Source organism: Uranotaenia lowii, chromosome 2 (assembly GCF_029784155.1).
Source record: "Uranotaenia lowii strain MFRU-FL chromosome 2, ASM2978415v1, whole genome shotgun sequence".
Taxonomy (NCBI): domain Eukaryota; kingdom Metazoa; phylum Arthropoda; class Insecta; order Diptera; family Culicidae; genus Uranotaenia; species Uranotaenia lowii.
Genome location: NC_073692.1, coordinates 21,535,660 through 21,549,655, shown reverse-complemented (window position 1 = coordinate 21,549,655; position 13,996 = coordinate 21,535,660). Strand labels below are relative to the sequence as shown.

Genomic DNA, 13,996 nt, shown 5'->3' with positions numbered 1-13,996 from the left:
AAACTTTTTTTTTTAAATAAAAATTTGAGTTCAATGTTTAATGTTCAATTCGGTGGATTGTTTTTCCTCCTGTTTCAACTCGACGTAATGAAAACAGTCTTGTAGAACAACGCTCACCTAACCCATAAATCAAAGCAAAACAATCCCCCGTACGACTTTTTTACGACCGTATCACTGAATCGTAATTTCGCCAGAAGATTTACTCAATTAGAGCCGGTTTTCCATTCATCCGTTTCGGATGGGAGTCGGAAAACTTTTACTCGGTGCACCGCCACAAGTTAGCTGTAGTAGTAATTTGCGATATTACGATGCAAATGGGATCACGTGAACTTAAAAAAAAAAACGAAAGTAAAACGCACAGCGGGATTATATCGCTTTCTGAAAACCCCTACTGCTTTTAATGTAGCTCCCGGATGGCAAAACAGTTCAGCAACTGCCACTTTTAAACTATACTTTGCCCGCGCCTGGGACTGTTTTCTTGTCTGAAGGTGTGACGGAAAAGCTAAAACTTTTCCACGGCGGCTTTTCTCAACCAACAGATTACTCGGGAAACTTTTCGACCGCAGTCTCATTTCGCCGAGAGATTATCATTTCTCTCGTGAGGATTTCCCGTTTCCTGTGGTCCAATCGAAGTGGATTCGTTAGGCAATTTTTTTTTACAAGTTTCATTAAAAATGTTATTCCATAAGTTTTTGCAATGTGAACAAACGATATCTTCTCGGTGGGTGGAAAGTAGTCATCAATTTCAACTTCTCAATCCATACATTTCAATACAAGGCGGCCCCAAAAATAAAGCGTTTTTTTTTCTTTGTTAAGAAGGGCTTTCTGTCGAGCCAATTGGGAAGCGAAAAGCGAATCTACGATAAGCTGCTTTTCCTGAGCTTTTGGAAAATTGTTTTCTTGTACTTGTTAAAGAAGCAAGTCGACGTCTTGCGAAATCATGATGACAAACAATAACACAAAATTGAAAGTGATTTTTGGATCCCAGCTGCTACAATCTTTCGTTATTGATAATTTTCAAAAGATTATTGCTGAAATAAAATGAAATATTTTTAGCAAACGTCTACAAACAATTCTCAAATTGTTCGTTTGATTTTCAAGTCCATCACTCTAGCTCTTCCACAGATGATTTATTTCTGTTTCAGGTTATTTATAATTTTCAAAGGTCGTTTCACGCAAACAAATCTCAAATGTGCTGGTAAATATCTCAATTTCACACCGAGATTTGCCGGCGTTGCCTGTTGCACTCGATGGGTGTATTCACCGAATGATGCTGCTGCTGCTTCTACTAATCCGATGCAGTTTCATTGATCTGGCCACCTACACAGAGCTCATTCATCAGAAGAGGAGATGCTTGAGTTGATCGTGCTCTGGCGACCATGTTTAATTTCATTAGATCAAACACCGAATAGAGCAACACCGAAGCTAGGCAAAGCACTTGACCAGAGCAACAACCACCGGTTGTTTTCTCAAACCTCTTCCTCCAATACAGTTTGCTGCTAGGATTTGAAATCGTGGTAATCTTTATGTTTGATTTATTTTTGGATCATTATTGAATTCTATTGAGATTTAAAAAAAATGAATAATTCGGGGGCTTTAAACTGCCGATTAACATTATTGATAAATACTTCAGTTTTCTTCAATTCAGAATGACAATTCCCAGAGAAAAAGTTTCAATATAATCATATCTTACTGTTGCAGAGTGCTCAAGGAAGATTCCAAGCGTTAGCACTTACTCTGGTAAACGTAAATAAACAACTGCTATTTTTGGTTTCCGACCACTAACTTCCCGATTGAAACCAAAACATCGCAACTCATTTTTGCCATTGCAGGCAAGGGTGGTTAAGTTTTTTTTTATGATTCCGAGAATCAGGGTTTCTCATTTTGAGTTTTGTTCGATTTTCAATTATGGTCCACTCTTAGCAGCAGCAAAGATCTATTTGTATATTCATGAAAGCTTCTGGCATCACTGTAAAATATTTCAGTTTAATATCCTCCAGGGTTCTTGGAAGAGCTTTATTCAATACACCAAATACACAAGGAATAAGATCTTGGTTCACAAATTAAAAAAAAAAAATCTAAATAATCTCGGGTTAAAATTTAAGCTAGAATTTTTACAGAAAGATATTATAATTTACTGATATTCCCGTCTATTTTTAACCGTCAACGCGCCCCTCCACTTCGAGGAGGCCGTTGAAGATCGATGCAATCGTTCCGGCTTCGAGCGTCGAACCACTGTGCGATCCCTAAAAAAAATCCCCAAAAAGGAAGAAAAAATTTCAATTTTCAAGTCAGCGACAACTATTTTTATTACTCAATCCTCAATATTTAAGGAACTTTTTGGTGAAATTAGATATTTTCAAAAACTTTTCAGACACTTTCCATGGAACTAACTTGAACGACAATTTAAACACAAAAATTAAAAAAAAAATCGTTTTTTTTATTCATAACTCCAAACAATTGAATATGGCATCTATGTCATCAAAAATTAAAAGTCTGTACCGAAGTGATAGACTATGATCTATTTTACAGTTTTGAGATAAAAAACATCCTCAATATCATTAACTACTAAAGTTTCACTTTGTCGATAGCGCAAAATTGGATGTTAAAAAAAATCGATTTATTCTTTTTATTTTTCGGAAGCAAAAGTGAAGCTTGCGCTGCCGATCGCCGTGGTAAATTATATACCGTTGGATAGGTGAAAGCCTCAACAAAACATATCTAAAATCCGCTTCTAGTTTTCGCTATATTTTGAATATGATATCTTTGAGTGGAACACAATTTGGTTCAAAATAAATATTTTAAAGTATTTATACACAGTTAATCCAGCGTGGATTGCTGTCATTTAATGGTAAATTAACCATACATCATCAGTTCTACTAATCTAGAAGAATTTCGGAGCCCATACTTAATTTTAACATAAATTTTTATATATAATTGAAAAATATTCAAATTTAAAGTATGTACATATGAGACTCAAAATCTGTTAAGGAAATTTTAGAAATAAAATAACAAACATCGAAAAATAAATCATTTATTTAAATTTTTCAACTTTCCGCATACAATCTTTAATAAAAAAGGTTGTTTTCCACCTTTCTCATTTTGAACCAATGTGCGTCGCACAGTGGGGCAGACCTGACTAATCGATGGTCAAAACCTCATAACGTTTGCAATTCAAATCCTACTGGTTTGAAGTCTTCTGAAAATTTGTTTATCTTGTCAAAATTATTAATTTTATGTTACTTTCTCATCCTGATGTTGTGAAATTTGATCTATATTAATTTGTTTAGCTTATTCACCTTATTAACTTGGAAACTACTCTGTAAGCTATGATGTTTTAAGATCCCTCCCCTTACAGGAATGGGGGGCTCTCATACAATTGTTATCTGCATATCTGCACAACTCTTTAATTAATAATTCATATGGACCCAAATTTGTCAATAGAAAAATGCATGTTTCTTCAACGTTAGTTTGAGACCCATCTCTTTTCTGGAAGAAAATTTCATAGAAATGGCACACAATTTCTACATTTCTAAAAACTCATCATGCAAGCACAATCGATCTAACAACTGTTAAGAACTTGACAAGGAACAAAACAAGCCAATTGGACCAAATTTGACCTCTCAGGATTTAGAGGTACGACAAATCGTTTATTATGATGGCTTGAAACTCATTCTATCCATTTAATCATGCATTCTGATAAGTGATAATAATCTGATAAAGAGTTCATTTGCCCTGGTATTAGTGAAAATATGATAGAACCACTGATGGCATCATAACATCTGATCTTTGGGGCTGACGAGATGATAGAAATTCTTTGATTAGTAATAAATGAAGAATAATAGGCATCCCAAAGATTCAAGCCTCGGCTTGATTACCGCGTTAAGGAGGTCTGATACTAATAGTGAATTTTAGCTGAGAATTAGCTTGAATAAGATACCTATAGAAAGAGGTTTTAAGAATACGCCTTAGCCAAGAATTTGCTACGTTTCGGGAATTAAATTGTGAGATTGAAAGGCACAAACTTCACCGTCGGCATTTAAGCGTCATCCACTATGTGTAGATGTGGCAACGATCATCTATTTAGTTAGCCCGGACTATAACCTCAAAGGGGGACAATTCAAATTTGCGCAAATCTCGTGTTGAAGGTTTGGAAATCTCAAGGGGAAAATAAAAAAAAAAAAAAACCAAATGTAACTTAAAGCAAAAAAGCAATAGTTCAGCATTTTTCGTAAACCTTCGATTGGCCTCCAAGGACCAGGTTTGAAAACCAGTAGACACTTTTACCACCTTCTACTTACCACTTCTCGTTTAGCCCGAACCGAATGCGCGGGGAAACAGGGTCGGAGATCGCCAGCCTCAACGAATTTGGGTTTTCCTATACGGTTTTACAACTTCCACTCCAACTACTGACTACGAATTTTTACAATACGATGTTTTGACTTAAGCTTCAAAGAGCGACTTTTTCTATTAGCGTCTGGAGTCTAAGAGAGCGACCCCTGGGTCATCAGCTAGCAAAAACGCTTCCCCTTTGCCTCTCCCTATGTGGTTGGCTTTGGGTTTTTGCTAAGAAATTGCTTGTAGATCGTGCGCCTAATTCAAGCATTTATTTTCAACGGTTGAAATGGACGTTAAATACGTCTGTTAGCCATCTTTACTTTTAATAGCCCTCTGCACGTCGGATCGTGAAGTTCAATCCGTAATAACAGGGCCGGTTCATCCTTTGCTAGCTAGAGATTTTTACTTTGATTTTAACCAAATATGTAAAATAAATTATAACGCAACAAATTGAAGAAGGTTCTGCGATGGACAATTTAATTTAATTTAATTTATTTTATTAGAGAGGCTTGCTTGGTAGATTCGTCTCTAAGACAACAGAAATAAACGCACCAAGTTATATGAGTGACATGAGCAAAATTTTATATCAGAAACAATATATGACATTCGACTTAAACTACAGTAAAAATGAAATAATTGAGAGTTAGCATAGATACCAAAGATTTAACGGGGAACGGAGTTCTGCAGTTCGAACCTATCAAAGACTAAAAAAGATTTAAATGTTGGCATGAACAAGCAGAACATGAGATTTTCACAGCATTTACGAAAATTGTTGGTCGAAGAAAATAATAAAATAGCTATGTGTTGGCATTCTCAGTTGAAAATTTTGCAACCAAAACATGTTGTTTCTATTCTTTCAATTTTTTGTGTAGGGGGGAGGTGTGTAGCCGATTATCGCAAGCACGGCACTCTCTCGACTGGCACTCTCTTTCCAAATCGGCTATCTTCCTCCATCGTTCTCACTACACATACGCACACACACGAAGGTATAGCTGTCGTCGTGCCGTGAGCGGTAGTCAGTTAACGGGCAACATTCAAAGAGGTAAGACACATGTCTTACCAGTTCGGCCGATAGAATGTGAATCGGACCTTCACAACCATAACCTATCACAAGACAAAACAGGATGGAAACAATTAGCCAACAAGGATATTGTCGAATGATGTAGAAGAGACTCAAAGCAGAGAGAAAGGTTGTTAAAGACATCAATCAAATGAAGACCTGGTGGAATAAGATAGCTCAAACGATGGACGAAGAACGTTTGCGCCGCCTAATGAGCCGTGTTACAGGAAAAATTCGAGAATTTCTTCGAAATCGTGACAAATAATTTAAATTTTTTTAGTGTGAAAGTAAAGCGAGAGAGCTACAGATTTCCAACGTGTAACGAACCTTGAGTAAGAGCGCCGTCACCTCACTTCCATCTGTACCGTTGAGCCGTCAACACGTACGCCGGAGCATCGTATAGTTGCTGTGTACCTGCAGGAACATTTTTACATTATTTATTTTTTCCTTACCTGTTTTTCCATCATTATTATCATTATTTTCATTTTCTTTTATTCATATTTTCTCTTTTCTTTCCAGCATGGGGAAGTCATCGGCCGGCTCAAGAGCTGGTAGAAAGCGAATTGCCGAAACTAATTCAGGTCCATCGCCCAAAAAAGTTGAAATTTCCAATTCATTCGATGTCCTTCATAACATCGGTGATGAGGAAATATTCATATTTAATTCTGATAAGAGTACTAAGAAACCTTCTTCTTCTTATACTCTTAAAAACGAAAAGGTTCCACCAATTACGGTCACGATTCCTGACTTCAATGCCTTTCGGAAAGAAATCGTCACTTCCGTCAAGGATGTGAAGATTTCTTTTCAGATCGGTCGAAGGGGAACTGCTCGTATTTTGGCGGAATCTTTCAATGATTTTCAAAAAATTTTAAATTATTTGAATAATAAAAAACATCAATTTTTTACTTACGACACTAGAAGAGATCGTCCTTTTAAAGTTGTACTTCGTGGTCTCACCGGCGATCAGACACCGGATGAGATCACAACTGAATTAAATTCTTTGTTAGGTTTTTCTCCGATTCAAGTAATTCAAATGAGGAAAAGAACCAACACGAATAATATCAGTAGTGTTGGTTTTGCTCCTGAGCTTTATTTGATCCATTTTAAAAAGGATCAAGTTAATAATTTGCCAATTCTTGAAAAGGCTCGTCTTATGTTTCATTGTCGAGTCAAATTCGAACCATTTCGAAAATCTTCAATCAATTTCCTTCAAAATATTACGCAATGTCGTCGTTGTCAAGCTTTTTGTCACGGCACTAAAAATTGTAGAATGAATGCCAGATGCATGCTTTGCGGCTCATTCGATCATGAAAAATCTAAATGCCTTTTTGGTGGTGATAAGCCACAAACAGAATTTTTCAAGTGTGCGAATTGCGCAGGAAATCATTCCTCGAATTCTCCAGACTGTCCCATCAGGGCAAAAATTATTGCTTCTAGGAAGAATCCCAAAGTTACCAGAAAAGTTTCCTCTCCTCCTTCCTCTTTTTCGTCTTCACACGTCGGGCCGGCAAACAACCTGCCTGTTCGCGGTCAGCCTCGGCCTACATTGGAATCACGGCTGGGTAATACCCGAAGTGTTTTTAATGTTACCTGTGCTGATTCTGCGCCACAGACTCGTTGTTTATCGTTCTCAGAGGTGCTTGAAAATGGGTTGCCCTCTCCAGGCATAACTAATAAAAATGGGAAAAAACCAAGTCTCAACGTTCATGCGAAGGCTTGGGAAAATCCCCGAAATTCAAATACTTTTTCTTCTCCTTCATTTTCTGATCCTAACAATTTTGTTGATTTGGGTGAGATTACTGAGGAAAAATTAAAATTTTTGCATCAAAATTTAATGGAAATGATGCAACTTATGTTGAAAGCAAATTCAATGTTTGAAGCTTTCCAAACTTCTTTTAATTATGCTAACAAAATTATTATGACTTTACGATTCCCTCATGGATCCGAATAGATGTTAAAATATTATGAATTGGAACGTTAGATCTTTGCTGGCTAACCAAGATGAATTCTTTTTATTTTTGAAAACTCAAACCATACATATTGCTGCCATCACTGAAACTTTTTTAAAGCCGGACAATAACTTGAAAAGCAATGCTTTCTTTAAAATTTTGCGAAATGATCGACTTGATCGACAAGGTGGGGGTGTAGCTATTGTCATCAATAGTCGTCTCAAATTTAGACTTCTTCCTTCTTTCAATACCAAAGTCTTAGAAGCAATTGGAATTTAATTAGAAACTTCAATGGGGAAAATTATAATTATTGCCGCATATTTGCCTTTTCAATGCAGCGGTGAACAGAAAAATTTTTTGAAGGGAGATTTACAAAAACTCACCAGAAATAAATCTAATTTTTTTATTATTGGCGATTTTAATGCAAAACACCGATCTTGGAATAATATTTCATCAAATTCAAATGGGAATATTTTATTTAACGACTGCTCTGCAGGTTATTATACTGTTGAATATCCTAATGGGCATACTTGTTTTTCTTCAATTAGAAATCCCTCCACAATTGATTTGGTTCTAACGGATTTAGGCGAGCATTGTAGTCAATTAGTTACTCATGCGGACCTCGATTCAGACCACCTTCCAGTAACATTTTCTTTATCCCAAAGTCCCATTGAAAACCCTTTAAAATCAACTTTTAATTTTCAAAAGGCTAACTGGGAGCGATATATGAATTTTATTGAACGTAATTTAGATGTAAACGTTCCATTGAATTCAATAGAAGATATTGATTTGGCTGTAGAAAATTTGACAACTTCAATAGTCAATGCTAGAGCCGCTTCAATACCTAAAGTTAAACATAAATTTAATCAACCTTTAATTGATGATGATCTTCAGTTTTTGATACGACTGAAAAACATTCGTCGACGCCAATATCAACGTACTAGGGATCCTTATTTGAAATTTATTTATTGCGACCTTCAAAAAGAGATCAAACGTCGTTTAAATTTCATTCGTAATGAAAATTTTGCTAAAGCAGTAGAGGACATAAAACCCTACTCAAAGCCATTTTGGAAATTAACTAAAATTCTGAAAAAGCCCCAGAAGCCAATTCCTACTATGAAAGACGGGGATAAACTTCTTTTAACGAATGCAGAAAAAGCTCAAAAATTAGCCCAACAATTTGAGTCTGCTCATGATTTTAATTTAAACGTTGTAAGTCCAATTGATGCTCAAATTTCCCTTGAATTTGATGATATTCTATCTAAACAAAATGTGTTTGAAAGTTCTTATGAGACAAATATTGATGAACTTAAATTGATTTGCAAAAAATTTAAAAATATGAAAGCCCCAGGGGAAGATGGGATTTTCTATATTCTTATTAAAAGGTTGCCTGAAAGCACTTTAAATTTTTTAGTTAAAATCTTCAATAAATGTTTTCACTTGGCTTATTTTCCAAATAAATGGAAAAATGCCAAAGTAACTCCAATTTTAAAACCTGGAAAAAGTGCTTCAGAGCCTTCAAGTTATCGACCAATTAGTTTGCTCCCTTCTTTAAGTAAACTATTTGAGAGAGTTATTTTGAATAGAATGATGATTCACATTAATCAGAATTCTATTTTCCCTGATGAACAATTTGGTTTTCGTCATGGACATTCTACTACACATCAACTTTTGAGTGTAACTAATATGATTAACGCTAGCAAATCTGAGGGTTATTCAACTGGTGTTGCTCTTCTTGATATTGAAAAAGCTTTTGACAGTGTTTGGCACAAAGGTTTAGTAGCTAAATTAGCTCGATTTGATTTTCCTGTATATCTCACCAAAATTATTCAAAATTATTTGACTAGCCGAACCTTACAAGTAAGCTATCAAAATTCATGCTCTGAAAGGACACCCATTAGAGCTGGTGTCCCTCAGGGCAGTATACTTGGGCCAATCTTATACAATATTTTTACTTCTGATCTTCCTGATGTACCAGAAGGAAAAGGTAGAAGATTATTTGCTGATGATACTTTGCTTTCAGCCAAAGGTCGAAATTTACGGGTGGTACGCAGTAGATTGCAACAAAATTTAAATTCCTTTTTGAATTACTTGAAAATGTGGAAAATTTCTCCTAACGCTTCCAAAACTCAACTTATTTTATTTCCCCATAAGCCAAGAGCTCAATTTTTAAAACCTAATGAAAATAATTCCATAACTTTTAATGGGGTTTCATTAGAATGGTCTGATCACGTGAAGTACTTGGGACTTACACTTGATCGGAATCTTACTTTCAAAAATCACATTGAAGATATTCAATCTAAATGTAATAAATACACTAAATCTCTTTATTCTCTCATCAACAGGAAATCCCGACTGTGCCTGAAGAATAAGATGCTTATTTATAAGCAAGTCTTCCGACCAGCGATAATGTATGCAGTTCCGATTTGGTCTAGCTGCTGCGCGACGAGGAAAAAAGCCATCCAGAGGATTCAGAACAAGGTTCTGAAAATGATTTTGCGGCTTCCACCTTGGCACAGCACCGAAGATCTTCATCGGATTGCGGGCATTGAATCGATCGAAGAGATGGCCAACAAAATAATCTCCAACTTCAGAGGAAAATCGATGCAGTCTTCCATCGCAGAGATTCGTTCTCTTTATAATTAGTTTAATTTTAGGATAGTGTTTAGTTTTAAGTTTAAAATATTTTTGCCGTTACAGGATGTTCTCCTTCATTAAAATACTTGATTGCGCTCAGCAAATTTAAGTCAAATAAATAAATTTTTAGTGATTATTAAACTATAGGGCTCTGGACAGTTCATTATTGAACTGAACACCTAATTTAATGTTATAATGTAATATAAATGTAATGATGAATTGATACAAATATAGACATATTTAAAAAAAAAAAAAAATAGTGCCGTCACCTGATTATTGGTTCCCATGGCGACGAAGGTGTTGATTATTGCTTAACAATACTACAACACGGATTGTAAATCCAACATCCGTTTCAATGATATAAGTTTATTAAAACTAAATCCATTTTCATCACTTAAAAGATCACACTGACAGAATTTCAAATTTCGAATTTTCTCGGTTTAGATTTTTTGGTAGCTCTTTATGTGTTTCAACTCATATATAAATGTTTGCTATAAAATTTAAATCGCCGTATCCTCAAGATTCGAAATTTCAGATGCCATGTTCGGCGGGATGAAATTCAAAGGAAAAAAATATTCATATAGTACAGGGGTGCGCAACCTTTTGAAGCAACGGGTCAAATTGAATTTTAAATCTTTTCGGCAGGCAACACTTAAAATAATATTTAATAATAGTTAGCAGAGCTTAACGTCAGTTTTTTTAAAGACAAATTTTCGAGGGAAACATTACTAAAAAAAGAAATTAAAACGATTTTTTGAGGTTAAAGAACAAGGAAATTAATACCCTTTTTAAATACAAGCTGCATTATATCAGCCGAAACTGAATAGTTACATCACCAAATCTTAATCATATTTAACTAACTTAAATATTTTTATCGATTTTAACTTTTTTACGAATATTTAGTGTAAGTAACAGAAACATTATTTGTTTCCCTTTTAAATTCGAAACGAATATTCTTGATAGTCTTTCTATAGATTGCAAAAAGGTGTGAACCGTTTTCGAGGAATAACCCTTTTCTGTACGAACTGTTGTTACAATTCGTCATCACTTCAGTTTAAAGTTCAGGAGCTTAAAGAGAGAAAAAATATATTTTTAGGAAATTACTGTCTTCTCAGCGTTGGAAGTTAAATCGCTATTGAAATTCAAAGACTATAAATCTTCTGTGCACAGTTTCTTAAAGTTTTTTCTAAATTCAAATTTTGTCCTCAAAGACCTGGTTTTTTTTTTCTAAAAACGGTATAAAAACTGATTTCTTAATTGATGTTCTGTATAAGATCATTGAATTCTTCAGAAGAAAGGTTGTCAAAAATTCAATATTTCACAGTTTTAAGCAAACTTTTTAAAAATTACAGGTTATCTTCTTGATTATTTTTTTTTTCATAAGGTTTCATGGTTTATGTTTATTTAATTTAGATTCAACTGGAATAGGCTTTCTCAAGCTGGTTTATGAAAATAATATGACTTAGGTACAGTTGATTTTTATTCAATTAGAATTACTCAATTTATCGATGTTTTTGAAATGATTTCCTATGAAATTTCTGAAAATATCATCACAGATAATCGTCACAAACTTGTTGACTCAAATCACAGAATGACACATATTGTTTTTGTCGAAAATTCTAAATTTTTGTCTTAAAATTTATTTTACTTTCCCTATGAGCATTCCAGCTTGCAGTTTTTTTTTAAAGCGAAAACGATTAATGTTTTTATAAATCCAACGTTTCAATTCGTTGAAGATTTTTTCAAAATATAAAAATTAATTTTATATTAATTCTACTACTATTTTTTTATATTAATTCAAAATTTATATAAAAAATAGTCTACAATTTTGTTGCATAAAAGCTTTCGTGCAATTTATTCCAATTTATTGGTTTTTGCATTATTATTTATTATCCTCCCTCGCGATGTTCCAACTCCGAGTGAAGAATGAAATGAAATGAAAGATTTGAAATGAGTTCCGGCCTAAATAAAAACAAAATGCATTTAAAAGAACACAATAAATGCTTAACATTCTAGAAAAAGTTATCAATTAGAATGTTTGCAAGGCAAAGGCTAATACGAACAAGTGAAATTATACTTGATCAAATTGGCGCACTAATGCCCGTCTATTCATTTTTCTTCCATTTTTATATGAATAAATTTCTCTTTAGAATTTCATCCCATCGATCATGCCAACTAAATATTTTATTGGTATAAAAATGTGCTCATTATTAAATTTAGAATTTAACAAGAGATATAATCTTAAGTATCAAAGCCTTCTTCTTCTCTGTTATTGTTGTTGAATGTTAATTATAAGAGGGTTTTAGCCTTCAACTTTTACCCTCTCTTAAGAACTAATGTCCGTGTACATTATATTTGCTAAAATAGATATTTTTTTTTTCTTCTCTGTTTTTGACCAAATTTCTCATGAATGTAACATTTTTCTGTTTTCTTTTTTTTTTCTTTCCAGAAATTCAAAAACTGACTGATAGATGGAACCGTTAAACAACTGGCAGCTGAGCTAGCTCACCGGAACCCCAAAAAGTGCAAAAATCTGTGTCCATTAAAGCTCAAACGAAGCAACAAGTAAGACACGATTCCGTGTTACAAACGTGTAACGTGATGGCGTGAAATTTGGTGTAGCGAAATCATCATTACCAAGACGAAACTTAACAAAACCCGTACGTACATGCAATGCCAATGGTGTGAGCAACCAACGAGAGAAGTCCTCGTTCAGTCAGTTAGAAGTGTGAAAATTAAAGGGAAAAAACTCTCCCATGAAAGTGCGAATCTTCGTCACCACATCATCCTCCATCAGCTCAAATAAATCACACGATCTCGTGATCTATGTGGTAAGTGGGGTTATGTGTTAGAGTTTTCAGCTGACTCTCTACAACGCCGCAAAAACCCGGTGCCAAGACGTGATGCTGGGCGGAAATGCACTTTCACTGTAATCGTTTAAGCGAAATTTCCCACTTTTCCCCAGACCGGGATCCCGCGCCAAGTGGTTGTCACTAGAGTGCCACCGAAAGACCGCGGCTGGAAGAAAACCGTCGTGGAAAACGAATCCCAGTACTAATGAGTTTCGCGTGTTCGTACGTTGACAGAGAACAGCTTTTCGCGCCCCTTTTCGTGGGTAAGGTTTTTCTTTCTCAAATGTTAAACCATTGAAGAAGGGAAAACGAAATCGAATCGAGTGACGGCGACAAAATTGGTTCGATCAAACTGCTCAATCAAACGTCTCCGGAAACCCTATAGGAGTAGGGGGGGATGAATTGGATTGGTCCAACTTTTCCCGAAGGCACCTGTTTAGCGAGGGCTCAGTTACAGCAAAAGTAGCAGCAGCAGGTGGAAAAGTTACATTGTTAGCAAACTTCCAAGTTCGAATTCAAGCCCACTACTGTTGTGTGTTTGTTATTTGTGCAAGAAAGAAAATTTGATTTTATTGGAATTGGAGCAAAGTTTTTGGCAAAAGCTAAACTCCTCCAAAAGCGAGAGTTTTTCGGGCAAAAGGTGAAAAAAAGTTCCAACAAGTGAAGTGGATAATTCTTTCAGGGAAAATTCCGAGCAAAAACCACCCAGCATATTCGTTAACAAGCAGGAAAATCTACTGCCAGGAGCAAATTCATCGACAGTAGCAGCTGGAACAGGTTGGGGTAAAAACTTTTCTGTTCTGGTCGGGACTTTGTTGCTTACTTTTTCCTTCTCTCCGATGTGATGTTGATACACCTTCGAATGTGAGTGATTTTCAGAGGAAAAGCAACAGAAAGTTGTCCGGGCCCGTCAAAAAGTCATCGATCGACAAGGATTTAAGGGGAAGAGGTCTGTGACCGATGCCAGCCATCTAACAACGTCACAAGTGAATGAATATCGGAACGTTTAAGTGGAGCAACAGGAAACGAGAAGAATTAATTCTGTCGTGATCAACAGAAAAAAGCAGCTATGAAAGGTAAGTGAATGGTTAATATCAAAGTTTTATGAAAATGCTCAAACAGTTATCAACTTGACATCAGTAAAAAAAAATCATCAAAAA

General features: G+C 35.2%; 1 protein-coding gene across 2 annotated transcripts in view; it reads left to right on the top strand.

The window, feature by feature from the left end:
• The first annotated feature begins 12,433 nt into the window (after nt 1-12,433).
• LOC129746878 (potassium voltage-gated channel protein Shaw-like) overlaps nt 12,434-13,996 on the top strand; it is a 423,808-nt gene continuing 422,245 nt past the window's right edge. For both annotated transcript variants that reach the window (XR_008737394.1, XM_055740795.1), the window contains exon 1: nt 12,434-13,912. The gene's annotated coding sequence lies outside the window, so the exon portion shown is untranslated. The remainder of the gene's footprint in view (nt 13,913-13,996) is intronic.